Source organism: Pinus tabuliformis, chromosome 6 (assembly GCF_031772625.1).
Source record: "Pinus tabuliformis cultivar Carrire ecotype Pingquan chromosome 6, CPIR1, whole genome shotgun sequence".
Classification (NCBI taxonomy): Eukaryota; Viridiplantae; Streptophyta; class Pinopsida; order Pinales; family Pinaceae; genus Pinus; species Pinus tabuliformis.
This window is the reverse complement of record NC_142292.1, coordinates 965904215-965922551: the sequence shown is the minus strand read 5'-3', so window position 1 is coordinate 965922551 and position 18337 is coordinate 965904215.

Genomic DNA, 18337 nt, shown 5'->3' with positions numbered 1-18337 from the left:
TGCCACTCTACCGCCTCATGTAGGTTTCGAGAGTGAAGTTTATTTTTAGCTATTCATTGGGATTCTATATTTTTTTTATTTTTTTTAAATAATAAAAATTACTGCACCTAAATTTAATTTTACAAAAAAATATTGTTCCATCAACTTTTTTCTCTTCGAATGGTAAAAGCTGATTTTTCTATTTATATAAAATAGGAAAAATACATTTTTATACCAAAATTGTATACACCTCACCGTGCCGAAGATTACGACATATACATCAGAATTTCTACCGCCCATCATTACAATGAAAAAAATCCATGGAGTTGTCTTTAAAGAGACTTTTTGGAAGCTTTTCCGGTGGGTTTTTCCAGTCAAAATATGGCAGCAATTTATTGAAATCGCAAGTTTGATAGCTAATTTCTACACAATCAAAGCGTCCCAAGGGTTTTTCAGGGTGCTAAATCCAAATATGCAGCTAAAAAACCATTTTAAATAATGCAAATCAAGATTTAACCTCAATTTTTTCTGCCGGATTCCGTCATCGGAATCTCAAAATAATCGCACTAAAGACAACTCCAAAATTCATTGTGGGATCATAAGTTCCAAAAAATATGTGGCAGAAAGTTGTTGGGAACATATAACATCAAAAATTTGCATCCTAAAACTACAAAAAACTAGCTGTCTGGACACATATGGAGAGCCAAAGTGTTTACAGCTAAGCAAACACATGAGACATATAGTTGTCTATGATTGGGCACATATAACATCAATAATTTTTCATCTTGAAACTACAAGACACTAGCTGGCTGGACACATATGGACAGCCAAAATGTTTACAACTGAGCAAACACAGGGAACATATAGTTGTCTCTGATCCAAATGCCAGTTATAATGACCAAATGAGAAGCATGAGAACACTAGAAAGACACTGCATAATCGAAATTACAATGCCAGATTTGCCTTAAAACTATATTTTTTGAGGTCTACTGAAAGTTGTTGTGATGAAGCTTGTCAATAGAGAGATGTCCACTATTTATAATCTGTGAATTTTTTATTTCTTCAAAAGAGATGAAGCTTTCTTCGACCCAGGGCCCTTTTTGATCATATATGTCCTGAAATACATAATAACATTAATAAGAAAAATGGATAAAAATGTTATAGGGGAATAGAAATATAAATGGGGTTTGTTATTTATTTTGGCATACCATATAATGGTTCCTCCATTGCGGTGGTAACTTATTCATTTATTAATTAACATGACTTTCAAGGTAATGATGCAAGGTGATAATATAAGGATATGGTCCTGCGACTGATTTTGCCTATGGGGAATGTTTACTGCAATAAGCTCAACTCCTACATGCTTTGAAATGTGGTTTTCATATCTCTGCAACAATTTGGTATATCCTCTCTTATGAATTCAATTGAAATAAAAAAGGTGTTGTAACATTTCCAATGGCTCCTTACCTAGTTGTGGAGGGTGCCCTATGGTATGTAGAATCCACGTGAAGGTTACAACAAGTGAAGCTACTCATTCTTTTTTCAGCTCCACCTGTCATATGTCGAGAAATGTGACAAGGTGGCTAGAAAATGAGGTTAAAATTGAGTGATATATGATGGATGATGAAAAAGTAATGGACCACACTACGGACATTCTCCTAGATTTAGCACAGATTTGGGAACCAATCACACTCACCACATAAAGTACCATGTTACATTGGAGTTATATTAGCATACCAAAATGATGATTGATCATGCCCTCCTTGGACATGAAGTAGAGTGCAAAGACTTATGAGCTTGACTAGATAAAGTGGTGAAGCAAGAGTGCCTTCTTCTAGCTCCTTGCAAGTGGATGGGAAAAAAGAAGGTAGGAGTCCTTATCTTTGAGACTAATTTGGATTCTAAGGAAAACCTTATTGACATCCCTAAGGATGCTCTTACAACTGCAACTTACAACTAGATTTAATTTCATTGTATGGAATATTTTCTATGGTTTATGTTTTATCGGGGTCTACTTAGCTCAAAAAATTCTTGGTTTTCATAAATGGAAAAATATGTACTCAAACTTTAGAAACGTTGTGTCAAACTTTGATGATGAGTGGTTTCCTTATGGGCAAGTATCATGTTAGGTCCATCTAACTTTGTAGCTATTCATTTAAGAGAGCTAATTTGAGAGTTATTAAGTCAAATAGGAATAGTATTGTCAATGAAGCCAATTAATAGGTTAAATCAAATAAGAATCTCATTTACTAATTAATAAAAATATTCTATCTTGTGAAAAAAAATATTTAAAATGAAAGGATCAAATATTTTAATATGTAAATACGATTTTATTTTAATTTTCAATTTAAAAATTTAGAATTACATCTCTCAATATCAATATTATACTTTAAATATTTTTCTTTAATTTAAAAAAAAATAAACTATTTATAGTTTTAATATAAAATTATTATTATTATTATTATTATTACTATAAATATAAAATAATTATTTTTTTGAAGGTTTTTTCTTGTCCTAAAAATTCTATAGTTTCTTCTACATATTCAACTATGCTTAGTTCCGCAAGAGGGGGCTATGACCTCTCCTTTAGTCAAATTGTTTCAGGAGTTCATAATTATTCTAGATCTATTGGGACTCCCTTTCAATCTTATCATCTTCGAAATCCTTTTCATAGAGTAGATGGGTGAAGTATGGTTTTTGGTTTCATAGCAAAAGTGCATCATGGCAAGATACAAATCCATGGTGTTGGCTACATTTAGTAATATTGAAGAATATATCTAATATATGTAGGATCACGCTCCAAATTCATTCGACTATGACCCTTTGAAAAGACACTGATTTAGTGGATCCAAAATAAATGAAACCTCCAAGGTTAAATAGAATTGGAGTTAGGGGCAAAAGTATTATTCATTATCATCTTCTCCATCTTGAAAAACAGATTGAGGATTTTTGGAGTGTTGCCTTTTTTTAACAATGTAGGTCTCTTCATGTTATTTTTGAAAGGGAAGTGTAATCTAGAAAAGGGAAATTTCCTTACTGCCCCGATGTGGGTTTGTCATTTTCTCTTCATGAGGAATATTGGGAGGAGGAAACCCTTGAAGGCATTGGTAATTCCATCAACAACTTTTTCAAAGTATTGGATGATACTAAGAGAGGGAGATACACATCATATGCTTGGATCTATGTTTACGTGATTATTTTCCAGCCTCCTCTAGCCTCCATAGATATTTGTTATGAGTATAGTGTTTGGTAGCATTATTTAAATTATGAACATGTCTCGTTTAGATTTAGGCATTGTCATGAATATGAGCATCTTATTAGGGTCTGTCTAATGAATACCAAAGAATAGCATGAAGAACACCTTTCTAAAAAAGGGCAAGATAATTTCAGAAAATTCACCCAAAGAAAAAGAATTTTGAGTCCTCAAGGTACCAAAAATATTGGCCAGATCCCTAGATTTGGAATAGGTTTGAGCCTCTCTCCTATTTGAAGGATTCTCCAAAGAAATATAACATTCAATCAAGCATGCAATCAGTAGAAAAACAATCACATAACCCTCTATTGAATGTTATAGAGCTAGTGAAAAAGTTTATTGAAGAGCATAAACAAAATCCATCACAATAGGAAATGGTTAGCTTGCCTATGGAAGAGGTTGAAGTAGAAGTGTAGAAGATATGAACCTAGATGAACCACGACTAATTGCCCTTGCAGAAGAATGGCATGTAAAAAATATGGACATACTAGATCATCATGCTAGGATTTTGTACAATGTCTATTTTTAAAACAAGGAAATAAACCAATTGAGCTTGTGTTCTTCATAGTCTAGTCTTCAAGTTCAAACAGAGGATTTCAAGGTGGTCTCAAGGCAAGACAAAGAAGCCAAAAGATGAGGCCACAAGAGCAATAAGGAACTTATCCAAGAAGACAATGAATAGTTTGACAACTTAGGGAAAATCATGGCAATGTCATAGGCATTTCCCCCCTTGAAATCTTGAATCTTCAAGGAGATTTCTACTTAGTCGTGATTATTGTAGTTAGTTTATGATTGATTATTATTGATAAGCAACTTGCTAGTCTCAAGAATCTCTTGAATTTTAATGCTCTTTTAGAAATCCAAGCTATATGTAACTTTATGTTATTAATGGAAAGATCTCTTTACCCCAAAAAAATATAAAATACATAATCTATATTTAATTATTAAATATGTATCTTCATTTTTATTTTATTTACATGGTTAAGTATTTTGTCTATTTTGGAATAGGCCTTCTAGAATTTCCATGTTTTGAAAAATAAAAAGTTTAGATATCTCTTTTGGATCCATCACATAAAATATAGCTGACATCATGATGAATAAATCACATTTTTTCTAAAAGCATCAACACTCCATATTATACTTTTATGTGATACATCAAAAACCAAATATTTAAACAATTTTATTCACAACAACCTTCACTCAAATAAATAAAAGAATTATATATGATATAAATTTAATAATGTAAAAATATTTTTAATATTATTTACAATTTAACTATGGAAACATCCATTCTTATATTGCACACATTCTACCCATATTTATTGACGATTTAATTTAAAAAATTATGATAATATATTGTCCTTTTTGAAATGCATGCATACCTCACAATGAAAACATCAATCAAGCGTGTTAAAGTTGGGTAGAAAATTGAAGCATATTTCATTTCAAACCTTTGTTATTTCAAATCAGTTCTTACAAAATTAACCCGCTCCACCCCCACCACATATATATTTGACAGCAATATTACGCAAAAATGCTACATATAAAATGGAATCGTTACAATGGAAACACAAACTGCAGGAAAATGAAATGTGCAAATGCATATACATATACATAAAGCCTGCTGGATTCCTTCCTTCTATGTCACTCACTTAACTGCGTCGAGTCCACACAGCTGACGCTGGACTCGGCCTGCTGGTTCTGAGTTCGAATCCTGCGTCGTCACATGATGCCGTATGCGTCATTAAAGTCGTCGTCCTCCTCGGAGGCGGCTGCAGTGGAAGCATTTTGATTACCGAGGGACTTCAAATAGAGAAACGCAAACAATATCCAGAATATCGCTATAATTACACACCCACAAAGAGCTAAAGTCACCGCTGTAACGACAAGCGGATTAATGAAAGGCTTTCGAGATATCGTTAATGGTCTTCTACTAACACTGCATGAAGTTTTGCAGATAAATGGAGTCATTCCCATCGGTTTTGCATTTCTGAAATTGACATTAACATCACGAACAGCATCGCTCACTAATTGCGAGCAGTGAGTGTGAGGAAGAAGAAGCAGAAGCAGAAGGAAAAAAGTAGAGGAGGAGAGAAAATAAGTGATTAATCTTCCAACTGCCATTTCCTCTGCTTCTGCACAGAGCTCCGGACAGTACTCAAAGACCTAATTTCTTGCTCTAAGAAGAAGGAACAGTTCGATTATGGGTTTTGGAGAGGCTGCTGTAGGACTTATAGAGCGTCAAAAAAAAGAATAGAGGAGGGAATTGATGCCACGTCGGTCGCTGCCCGATGATCTGAGACGGTGAGCGACTTTGTAGGAGCCGAAAATTCGAATGGTCACATTTTCACTTGGAATTTGACAAAAAGGACGAATGTGAGAAGGGGAGGATGGACATGCTTATCTCGTGAGAGGTTGTTGAAGGTATCTTTCTAGATTGTTGATTTTTTTGAATATTTGGTAATGAGATAGAATATGTTTTTTTGTCTTTGAGGTTTTTGTGAGTTTTATGATTCTGTAGCATATCTTCGGGATACTGAAAAATTGTTAAAAGATTAATTCCATTTTTTAAACATATAGATGAATATAAATGCAATTAAATAATTGACCGCGTTTATGTTTATGTGATTACCAAATATTTAGTAAATCAACATTCTAAATAAATTTAAAAATGAAAAATTAATTTTATATTTAAATCATGAAACAAGAATACATTCAAATAATTGACCACACTCATATCAATTTAATTTTCAAATATTTAGCGAATCAGAGATGAGGTCAGAGGTGGAGGACCAGTTTTGCATGTAGGCAAAGTAAATATTGTTATGCCGCGTGGAAATCTCCGAAAGCTTCGCTTACCAAGGAAGAAAGTGATGGAATTTGGTAACGAAATTGGTAGGCGGTGGAGGCGTCCCTACACTCAGATTTTGCTTTAAATATAAGGAGGGTGTGTGTTTTCCTGGGGTTTGGTCACATGTGTACCTGTCCCATCCTTGATGCATACATCGAACGAAACATTCGTACCAAATTTCCCCTTTCGAAAATAACGTAATTGGGTTGAGATTGTTTAGTAGGAGAGATATCATATTAAAAAAAGCAACGTGGTGAGTACTTTCATGGTTATAGTCATGAGTCGTCAGCGGACCGGGCTCTAACTTCGGTTTGTTCTCATGTGGGCTCGCTTTGGGTTCTCATTGATTCTGGAAAGGTGGCGTTCATCTCTCTCGGCCACGACATGAAATAAATGTTGAGCGGGCACCACCCTTGTTTATTGATGGAGCATCGGGCTTTATCGTATATAGCAGAGTATTATTGAATACCCATATGTATATACCTTTTTATTTGCTTTATATCTGTTTTATATTTGCTAGTTTAGTATGTGATGATTGTTTTTTCATAATATTATATTATGAAATATAAAGTTTGATTGGGTTTATTTTTAAAAGTGATATAAAAATGTTTTGTTTTGTTTTTTTTTTAATTAATTATAAGATTATTAAGCGGAAAAAGCAGAGAGCCATCATGTGGTCTCTCATGCTTATGTAATTCACTCTTATTCAAATAATTTAATAATACATTTAAATACATGAGCAAGTGGTCTTAAGATAGTGCGTCTATCTTAGACTTACTTGGTTGAGGCAATTTCTCAACTTACACACTAATTTAGGAGAGTTAGTTGGAGAGAATCTTTCATCCAAACTAGAATCCTTAGTTTGAGGAATTCTCATGATTTTATTTATTTAATTTAATAATTGGATTTATTATTGATTTTTAAGAGAGTGAGGCTAACATTCCCCCCCTCAATGATAAAACGAACAAGGAACCATCTTACAAATTCTCAAGTTGATCCTCAAAAAACATTTGCCTGAAAAACCGCCAAAGCTGGATGCTGGAAAAAAACTCAAATCTGAAGAGAACATGAATTAGCTGCATGTTTGATTCATCTCTGAATGTCGCTTGACAACTCCATCACATGCCAAGCTGCAAAAAGATCCAACTGTTATTTGCTTGAAAGCAACATCCGGTGTCCACTGACACAATTGATGAACGCCCACTAACATATTTGTTGATGATGATCACTCACTAGCTGCTTTGTTGATGTTGTCGAGACTTTCAGTCTAACAACCACTTGTCAATTTCATTGACATTTTGCCCCCTTTGTCAGCTGAAAGGAGAGGCAATCTTCTCCAAAATATATCTGAACTCCCCCCTGTAGGTGTAGGAGTGTGTCACTGGTGTACTCCCCCGTTCAACTGCACGAGAGTACCATCTTCATTTAACTATTGGTTGCAATATGTTTGAGTGAAGCCGATTGTAAAACTTGTACAATCTTCTGGCTATGGATGACCATTCCCATGCATCAATCCATGAATAATCGATCTTTAATATGGCAAGTTGGTCGTGTTTGCAGCATTTCTCTGATGAATGATTAGACTTGCCACAATGGTAACAAGGATGGAGATCAAAACACTGATCTTCCAGATGACCAATTCTTTGACAATGAAGGCATTTTGGTTTGACTGCAACTTGAGTTTGTGTGCATTTATGTTTGTCTGCAACTTCAGTTTGTGTGTATTGACGTCGGTCTGCAAGTTGCTGAGAACTTGCTGAGGTGATTTGTTCAAGTAATCTGGCACTGACGAACTGAATGGGCTTTGAATAATCAGGGATATGTAAGTTGTCATTATCTTTGACATATCCTAAGCCGTGTCGATTTCAATTACTTTGAATTTCTTCCCATGGCTTGATGATGGGTTTGGAAGAAAGTTGAATTGGAACAACTTCAACACTTGAAGTTGGTTGGATGAATGAAGTCGAATGATCAACTGTATCTGGATTGGTCAAAGACTTGGAAGCAACACGCTTCTCTTGCAACTCATGTCTCTGCAGTTGCGACTCCAGTTGAAGGAACTCAATCGTTTCATGTGCACGTTGAATATGCACTTGAATATCAACAAGAGTTGCTTTGCTGATTTGTGCCATACCTTCATTAGTTGAGAGGATCAAATTGTGAAGAATCTTTAACAACTAAATACTTGTCACCATGTGAACTTGTTGGAATTCACACTCACTTGCTTTTAATACTTGTTGGATTTTCAGAACTCGTTTGCTTGATGCTTGGTTGATTGTTCCACGCTCGCTTGAACTTGTTTTGACAATTGATTGTTTGAACTTCACACTTTCTTTCTTTCACGCTCACTTGATGCTTGCTTCAATCAGTTTTAGGCTCACTTGATGTTGAGAGATTTGCACTTGCTTGAACTTACACTCTTGATTGATCAAAAGAAGGGTGTCGAATACTATCGAAAATGCACCCAAGAGAAATGCTTACAATGATTTGAATGACTCAGTTACAGACTTACTTGACTTAATGTATTCACCTTAACAATTCAAATTAGGGCGTTGGTTACAACCGAGAATGCACCCGTACAATTCTGTTAAAAAAATGCTTATCTGCAAGTGATACAAAAAGTGTTGATGATGTTGATGTCGTCTTGGCTTGAAATGCTTGATTTGTAGCGTACTTGACTTGATCGCGTGAATTAGCTGTTGTGAAATGTTGTTGCAGAATATTACTTTTATCAAGTTAATGATGTGATGCTTTGTGCTTATGAACTTAATTGCTTATGGGAGCTTTGATTTCAGGAGCTTGATCGATGACTTGTATAGGTAAACTTTCTTATGTGCATCTAGTTGTTTTGTTTAAGCATAATAAAGAGAGTGTTTTATAAATTCGACTCAAATCATGCAAGAACATTCACGACACAAAGTGTACCTATGATCTCCCTATTCAATTTCGGGCGGATCTAGGTCACGATCACCACAAAAATATATGTTTTTATTAACCTTCAAGATACATCATCAGAACAATGTCTTTAGGGAGGCGTCTCAAGCACAGACTAAGAACTCCTTGGTGTCAAATTGTCTTCAAAAAACTGCCTGTAGTGACTCAATCACTCTCAAAGTAAAAGATTACTTTGATTACAACAATAACTTTCTCCAAAAAAATCACTTATCACTCCAAATACAAAAGATATTTTCACCTTATTACTCCAAATACAAAAAAATATAGCCTCTTTATGTTTGAAATAGGAATCCCCGAAAGCACTTTTACAAGTCACCAAGAAATATAAGATATTTTATTACTTTTATGAAAAGTAATAAAATATATTTTCAAAAGCTTATGTCTTTAAAAAAATGTGCATTAAGTATCACTTTAAGCATACCTTGAAGGAAGTGCATCAATCCCTTTTAGTTGGAATCTTGTAAACTTTACTTTTATCCATGTTCATCCATGTAAACATCATTTGATTTACGCACCATTTAATTTAGCAACACAAGGAGGTCTTCCCTGGGCAAGTCTTCCAATGCAAGTATTTTCACACTGAATGTGTTTTCAATGCATCAGATCCTTCTCCATAAACGAACAATCGACATGGCTATTCCCAACATATTTTCTTTACTCCAGCATGTTTGTAACCGAAATTTCACCTAAAAAAATTCCAAAGCTTGTCCACAAACAGGCTGCTAAGAACTAGGTTTTAATAATACACAACTGAAAAAAATATATCCATGGTTTCCCTTCGTGGTTTTCATAGGAAAACAGTCCAAATAGAACCTAAAAAAGCCTGGAGAAGTCAATCCTGACCAAAATCCAGTTCATCTTGACAACAATTCACACCGAAAAACCCACAAATTTCCTATGGAGAAACCCTAAATCCTTCCCCAAACTACCCCTGCGACTCATCAATCCCAATACTACATTGTTCAATAAGAGATAGAAAATTGTGTCTACAAGGCCGGCTGTTCAACATCGATACAAATACTGGAGGAAACAAGGAGTTTTAATGCAAATGTGTATCTGACCAACATCAATGCTGGAGAAGTATAATAAGAGGCAATCCATAGATTTAGATGCTCACTTCGCTATAATTCTCCTGTGGCACTCAAGTCTTGTTGCAGGGAATCCTATAAATTTGATGGATTCTCTGTTAGAATTTTTTTCAAACATTTGGCGGATTTTCTTGAAAAACTCCAAAAAGGGGACACGTTTTTCTGTTGGATCTGGTTTGCCTCATGCTTATGGTGTCCTGGATAGTGGGTACCGCTGAGATATGCCAGTGGAAGAAGCTGCAGAACTAGCTTGACACTTACGCAAATGTAGAAATTTTCACCGAAATCAAGCCATTGCTGATTCCTTCCTTCATCTCGCCAAGAACAACTCACATAGCTTCTTGATCCTTTCTCTTTATATCAGCTCAAAGAAAAACCGATCTTAAAGGGCTCACGGTCAGGCAGAAAAATGGTCTAGAATTTATGATTTATTTCCATTGATTTTCCAGGCCCTAAAATTTAAAAAGTTTTCATTGTTTGCAGACGTCAAGCCATAAACCCTTTTGCGCCAACGGAGGAATTTTGGCTAGCTTATGGAAAAAGGGCCTGAAATGTATGCAGTATCTCAAAAAAAAATTGCAATAAAAGCTAACCTCGAAAAATCGGAACGCCAGCCAAAACTGTTGTGCAACCGCGTCCACCAGTTCACTTATCCACACTCCAAAAGGACGTTGTGACTCCGCAGATCCAGAGGCACGCCTCGCTGCCCTCACGTGGCTCCAAAATAATCCACGATCTCCCTCAAAAGGCCGACTTAGCATCTGGCATCACACACTGGTCAAGTGGCTCAGATCTTTCCATAGTTCTGTGGCTCAACGCACAAGACAGTCAGACTGCTCCACCAAAAGAGAATACATAGTGTTTGAATGTACAATCGATTCCTCAATAGGCTACAACTCTGATATCACATGAAGAAGAATCACAAAGCCATATAAAAATATTCACAATAAATTAACAAACAAAAATTAAACTGGCGGAAAAGGCAGAGAGCCATCACGTGGTCTCCCATGCTCATGTAATTCACCCTTATTCAAATAATTTAATAATACATTTGAATACATGAGCAAGTGGTCTTGAGATAGTGCGTCTATCTTAGACTCATTTGGTTGAGACAATTTCTCAACTTACACACTAATTTAGGAGAGCTAATTGGAGAGAATCTCTCATCCAAACTAGAACCCTTAGTTTGAGGAATTCTCGTGATTTTATTTATTTAATTTAATAATTGGATTTATTATTGATTTTTAAGAGAGTGAGGCTAACAAGAAAATTAGTATATGACTTGAAAGTCATGGTTAAAGAGTTAAAGGGTAAGTTGATTTTAGAAGACATCACTCAACTATTGACCATTTTGTCACTCTTAATATCATTGTTGAGGAATGTTGCAATAGTAAAACTAAATTTGTGTGTTGTTTTATTGAATTTAGAAAAGCTTTTGACACAATTCCTCGGGGCAAGTTATGGAAAAGACTTGAAGGGATAATGGTTCCTCTTTCAAGTTGATGGTTTTTGTGATTTGATTATAAAGAACGTTGTCACTAGGCTTAATACCATTGAGGGTTGGTCTAAAGAAATTAAATGCAATATCAATGTTTAGAGATGGTGTTGGTGGGCTCCAGTATTGTAGCAATAATGCTACAACTCCTGGAGCTTCCTTCTCTAATTTTATCAACCCGGTAGTTCGTAACAAACTTGGAAGCGACGATGTTGTATGCACAAGTACTAGCTCTTGTCGCAGCTGTCACTTGGTCAGCTGGCACAAGTCCGCTAGGGCTCAAGCCAACTTCTATATATTCTCAGAAGAAGCTTTTTAAGTGATGAATGAAAGCTATCTCAAAGGAAATTAACCTACTTTGCAAGAATGAACTGAATGCCATTACTTCTAGTGAGATGAGATGCATGAGTCTAAACTACTTTCATCTGAAGAGAACATGTTTTTGTATTTTTGCTCAAGTGGTCGGAGTTATTATGACTGTGCTTCTTACTGGGCCTTGACTGTGCAGGGGTAGTTCAAGGGGAGGAAGGCTTGGAAAAGGTCAGGAGGACTCTGAGAGGTTCAAGGGGATCCATAACATCATTCCACAGAAGTTCACAACGTTCAGATTCCTGGCAACCGTGTTTGCAAGCTCCTACAGGATGTCTGCAGGGGATCCTACAGGAAGCTCGGGATTTCTACAGGAAGTCTGCTAACTTCTACAGGATGTTCTGCAATCGGAGTTTTGGGTGATGGAGGAGTGAATGAGATGTATGGGTGGATAGGTAGGATGAGAGGGGAGCTTGTGATGGCTTATGGACAGAGAGATGAGATGGAGAGGGGGTGTGTAAAGCTGGTAGGTCGATAGAAGGGTGGAGGCAATGGAAGGCCGAAAAGATAAAACAACATGGATAATAGAAGAGTTGGTGGACAAATGATCTAGCTGGGAGGTAAGGAGATGGCTTAGGCACGACTGAGAAGGATAAGGAAATGATAGAGTGGTGCTGCGCAGTGTAAATGAAACAAATCACCTCTGTCTTGCACAAAACCGAGAATTCATCAACCTATTCTAACTGTTTTATTAAAAACCAAAGAACAACAATGTAAGTTTTAGAGAGAAATTGTGCATGGTGCTGAAACAAAGAGTTATTGCTCAAGATCTAAATGCATGGACACTTCTACCAATGGAAATATTACTTTAAAGCTTGCATGAACATGTAAAACTGCGTTTTTGGTGGTTGGCACGGTCTACACTCCCAATCTCTAAACAGAGGTGGAAGTGAGTGTACAATCAACCTTTTCTTGGAACTCTGATGAATTCTAATCCTCCTACTCTAATCTAAACTACTGAGAGCACTTTATCCATAAAACTAACCTACTTAATCACATCAAGAAATTCGAATCAGCAAACTGTGTTTTCCAAGTGCATGTAAAGGAAAAGAAATGAAATGCTGAGAGGAAAGACAAGTACAATACAAAGAAAGGAGGCCTATTGCTCTCAGGTTGGGCCCAAACCTGAGAGCTATAGCTCCTCTAAGAACTCAGAATTGAACTCAAATCTGCCTGCCTTTTATTAAAAGATCATAATCATAAGTCTGACAACATGACAAAAATGGCTTACAAAGAGCAAAACAGAGCTATAGCTCGTGATTCAAAATCTGCAACAAAGGTTCAAAAGTCCCCATCGAAGGCTACAGCCTCAAGATTTATACATTATGAGGGCCAAGCTGGCCTCCTAAATTAGTGGGGCTTGGCTGTCCAACTAAAAGTAAACTGATGTTCCTGTAGAATCAGTTGGCTGCCTTCTAGCTCGGTGGTGATAGTTGTTGGAGCTCGGAGTTGGGGTGGAGATCACGAGGAAGGTCATTCAAGGCTGTGGACAACCTTACTAAAAACCCGCAATGCCACCTTGCCTCCATCTGCGTGGTTTTGCTCCATTTAATGTCAAAAAACCTGAAATAAACATGTATTAGCCACCTAGGCATAGTGACTGCCCTCCTTCCTACAAATAACATGAATATACTAAGAAATGATGCATAAGTGATAAAAAGTGAAGGGTTGAGCAAGGTAAGTAGGCCAAATGAGCCCAAAATGTTACCAAAATTTGGGGCTCATCATCACCCCCCAGCTAAAATATTTGCTCATCCTTGAGCAACTAGTCCAACTCTTCATCCTTCATTGCCTTTACTGCCACCCTTACATCCCAAGCCTCTGTAGTAGTGTCCTCCTTGCTGATATGAAACCCACCCCTTCTGTTCACCCCTTCCCACTGTTCATTATCATCTTTCTCTGTGCTGCCTTTCATCAATCCTAGCAGCAGTGGTGGGCTTAGCTTAAGGCCAATCCAGCTGGCCTGGAGGTTTTGCATGGATTTCTTATAGAGGGCCACCCGTACTAGAGCTTCCCTCATCCGGGTTGGGGTATGATACTCTCGGATTTTCAGACTGTGGGCCAATTTATTCCATCTGCGGGTGCATGCTTGGACAGCGTTGTCTCCTAACAGTCTCTCCATGTCCTCAAAATGAGCTATGGCTTGGCCCTGTTGATCCATATATCTCAATGAAGCTTGAGGGTCAGTGGACAAATGTTGGTGTGCCGAGATTAGTGCAACTGGATCCCCTGGTTCTGGTCTGATGAGCAATGGCTCATTCAGCTCCCGATTCATGACTGCTTTGGCTTCTGCTGCTCTTTTGTCCTCATGGTTCAGCCATGAGGCAAATTCCATTAATTGCATATCTCCCAAGGCCGTATTGGGATCCCATGAAACTATATTAGGCAGGGCCAAATTATGGAGGTAGAACTCCTCTAATTTGGCCTTATCCTCTGATGAGCTGGTGTTGCATACTTCAGTGAATTTCTGCGGGTCTTGGAGCTGAGAGATACCTCTTTGCGCCAAGGTATTGATTTGAAATTGCAGCCATTGGTCTTTCAAGTACAGGCCATAGGATTTGGCGGGCTGCCTGCATTGTATAGCATCCATGGCCCAACTGGCCATGCAGGCCAATTGTGCCTCTTTCTGCTGCAGCTGTTCTCTGAGAGCTTGCACCTCAATTTGTGCTTGCTGTTCTGCTTCCTGTAGATGTGTGGTTGGCTCCCCAAGACCGGTGTGCAGTTCCTTTTTGCCTTGCTGTTCTGCTGTGGTGTCATTGGAGGATGTACCTGCCCCTGCCCTCAGCTCCTGTAGCTGCAATCTCAGCTTTTGGTTTTCTTCCTGTAGGAACACTCGTTGGCAATTTGCCACGTGTTTAGCCATGGATAATTCACTTCTGGCCTCCTTGAGCTGCTCCTGCAAGGGACCTATGTCCGCCACACCCTTTGACTTGGCTATTTTCATCCACGTGTGTGTACGGACTCTTTCTTCCTCCAATGCAAAAAACAGTGGCACAGTAAATTTCTGAGGTATAATTTTGCCAGCCTCTAAAAAGTTGTAATATGAACTCAGACTTGGCTGAGGGCTGGGCTCTGGTATATGCTCTTTCTCCATTTCTTTTGGTGGCTCTACTTCGCCCTCCCTCGGTGGTGATGAGGGTGCTTCTCCTTCCATTCTCTCAGTTTCTTTAAGCCTGGCTAAGGTTTCCTGTAGAGCATCCTCAGCATCCTGTAGCCAAGCTTTTGTAGTCAATTGGTCTAACCTTTCTTTCCAAGTAGTTTTCCTCGGGCTCCCCCTCTCATAGGTGACTGATATCCTCGAGGGGGACCTCTCCTTGGGCGAAGTAGGGGCATCTTCGATAATGATTGGGCTGCTGGACGGAGGCTGTGGCTTGCCCGTCTTTATTCTCACACTTCTTCTAGCTTTAAAATATAGAGGGGTCTCCCTCTTTCTCTTCTCCTTTGGCTTAGGAGGTGTGCTGAGGGTGGCTAGCACAGCTGCTGCCTCCCTTGCAAGAATGTCAGCTTTCTTCTCCTTGGGTTTCACTTTTTCAGGGCTTCCTGTAGAAGACCCTGTTTTAGTTAATTTCGGGCTTCCTGTAGAAGACCCTTTTTCAGTTAATTTCGGGCTTCCTGTAGAAGCCGGTTTCGGTTTTCCTGTAGAAATAGGTGTCACCGCTTTGGTTTGTTTTGCTACATGAGTTTTACTTTTTGACTTGGTTGCGGTTGCTGTCGAGGCACTTTTGCTGATGTGGACCTTCTCAGCCTTGTCCACTCTGCTTTGCAATCTTTTCTCTCTTGCTGTCAAAATGGGTGTGTCATCCTTTTCTTTGGCACCCTTTTTCTCTTGTTTCTTATTTTGCTCTTTCTTCTGCTCCGTGATCGTGGTCTTCTGGCCTTTGTCTTTCTTCCCTGCGGGCACTGAATCTTTCTCCTCACTGCTAGATGAACCGAGCTCTTCGGTCAGCATCTTTATATCACCATCCTTGGTCAAATTTCTGAAGGCTTCCCATGAGAGAGGAACCTTGTATGTGTGGAGCGCATCCTCCATGAGGAGTTTGATGAGTCCATGGTGGGCTACCTAGTCTGGTGTGCCTTATTTCAACTTGGTGGCACACTCAATCAGAGACTGTAGTAGAAAGTAGGGGAGACTGAGTTTGTTTTCTACAGGTAGATCCATCTGGTGCCTTAATTCCATGAGTAACCGAAAATGGTACCCATATACAATGCTAAAACGGCCTTCGCAGGTGATGTACTTCATAATCTGCAAGCTAACTTCACTCCACGGTGGCAGTAAACTGGTTCTACGAACCCCATTTTTATCTTCTGAGAATTCCTCCTCTGGTGGAAAGAATTCTTTCTTAGCCTGTTGGCCCAATTTTCTTTCTTCTTTATCCCATGGTAATCCCATTGGGAGCTCAGTAACTCGGCTGATGAATTGTGGGGTGTCTGAGACTCAAACCCCTGAAGTTAACGGTGGCCAATGTTTTGGATTTCGGCCTCAGAGCTTGCAAAAAATCCTCTGCCACCTCGTCGTCATAGCCCTGCAATTTGTCACAGAATGATATCCATTGCGCTCGCGTGAAGAGCTCCACCACCTCAGGATTTTCTCTTAGCTTTGAGGAGTCAGTTGGTTCCCTTCTGATGAACCCACCCGGCATGGTGAAAAACTTGCGACGTTAACTGGAGGTGGCGGTTGCGGAAGAAAATTGGCTAACTGGGACAGAGCGTAGAATTACGCCTCTGCCACGCATACAATTCACAAAACTTATCTCCCGACGAACTTAACACGGCTTAACTATAACTCACATCCTGTAGGACGACAATTCATGCAACAGTAGACAATATTTGCAAAATTTTCTTATGACCAGACTGTAGACGTCGATTCTGCCACCCTCAAAACCAATTGCATGGAAGGTTCAGGCTTACCTTTTGAATCCGCCACCTTTGATGTAAGGAACCCAATTTCCTGTAGAAACAGCTTTCCTGTAGAAGCAGCGCGCGAATTCCGGAGGATACTGCAGTGGGTCTGCGCTCTTTGTGCTGCTTAACAAGCGTTCGAACGGCCAAAGACTTGGAGTGTCGAGCTGCAGAGGGATCCAGATGAGCACTCGACTTTCAAACGGTGAATGATAAATGCGTGGGGTGGCAATCTAGCCGATTAGATTTGAATTCGGCGAATCCATGGCGCGGGGGTGAGCTATCCCTGCTGGACCGTTGGACGACGTCACTCCATCATTCGTCTGCGAGTTCCCTTACTGCCGCATCATTCCCCGCAGATCCGCCGCCGTCACTTCTGTTAAAACTCGTTTTTCCCGACTGGATGGCTCTCACATGTGCACTGCCCGTTCCCTTTTTGCCACGACCACCGTTCAAACATTCGACTAGACCACTGACTGGTCGACGTGGCCAGTCGAATGGCCATACGACCGCTCAACCCATTCACTTTACACTTGCAAACATTTTCAAAGTAAAATTCATGCAATTCGACGGAAGAAAGGGTCGAGGCACTTACCTGTGCGGTCGCGACACGATTCTTCAGGCTTTTGGACGATGATGAGTCGATTTGGTTGCTGCTGCGTGATTGCACAGGTTCGGAGGTTCCTCTTTACAGGCCGCTGACGATGAATTTGATGCTTCGGCTGCATGCGCTCGCGTGGTCTTTGCATGTTGCAGGCGGTGGAATGGTGTGCACTCTAGTTGGCTTAACTGCTACGGGACTCCTGCAGGATGTCCTGTAGCAGTTTTTCCTCCTCGGGTGCATGCTGCACGGTGAAGACGGTGGCCCCACGATCATGCTGACAGGGCTCTTAGATAGCTAGGATGGGTATGGCACGGCATCTCAGCGTTTTTTCATTAAAAAAAATTGCTTTCTCTTGAATCTCAATGATCTGCCTTGATTGTGCAGGTATCTTCATTGCATGTCGACAGGGGTGGTAGAAAGAGGTGACAGCAGTGTGTAAGGGTGAAAATAGTAGCTTGCATGCGTCCAAACCGATCCTTGGTCGTTAGATCTCCTCATACAATGAATTCTGGGCCGTCCCGAACTTCTACAGGAAGTTTCCTGTAGAAATACAGAACTTCCTGTAGAAAGTTTGCACCTTCCTGTAGAAAGTCTGCACCTTCCTGTAGAAAGTCTGCATCTTCCTGTAGAAGACTTAAGCTGTGATGAAATCGTGCCCATACCTTGGAGAAGATGAGTATTCTTGGAGGAGGTGCTGGTGAGGTCTCCTGGCAGCATGATAAGGATCCTTGACTTTGAGTTGAGAGACCTCCTCTCCTTCATAGAACACCTGCAACCTGCATGCATTTCCACATTATAAACTTGTTGTCCCTGTCTTCTTTTGCATATTGTTTTTTTTTTTTTT